This window comes from Fulmarus glacialis, unplaced genomic scaffold (assembly GCF_000690835.1).
Source record: "Fulmarus glacialis isolate BGI_N327 unplaced genomic scaffold, ASM69083v1 scaffold5329, whole genome shotgun sequence".
Lineage (NCBI taxonomy): Eukaryota > Metazoa > Chordata > Aves > Procellariiformes > Procellariidae > Fulmarus > Fulmarus glacialis.
Window position 1 is genome coordinate 19,746 of NW_009235071.1, and position 335 is coordinate 20,080.

Consider the following 335-nt stretch of genomic DNA (forward strand, 5'->3'; position numbering starts at 1 on the left):
GGCTGATATCAATACGTCACCCGGCAAGGAGAGGGGGACGGCTGCAATCACAGCGTGGTGACCATGACATCCTACCGCAGACCCCAGGGTCCCCTCCTGAACCCTCCACCCTTTAGCACCCCAAATCCTTCACCACGACCAGGCACCGCCTCTTTGGGAGCATCATTTTGGCTTTTCATTTTGGCCTCCAAAGCCATTGCAAGTACCAGTGGGACCCCAGCTTTGTGTTTCCCCCCCTCATCCCCCCCATTTATGGGGGTCTCTCCCCAGTTGGGATGGGGAAGGGGGCCCCATTGGGTGCCGACGTGCCTGGACGCCCCGGGGAGGTGGGCGCG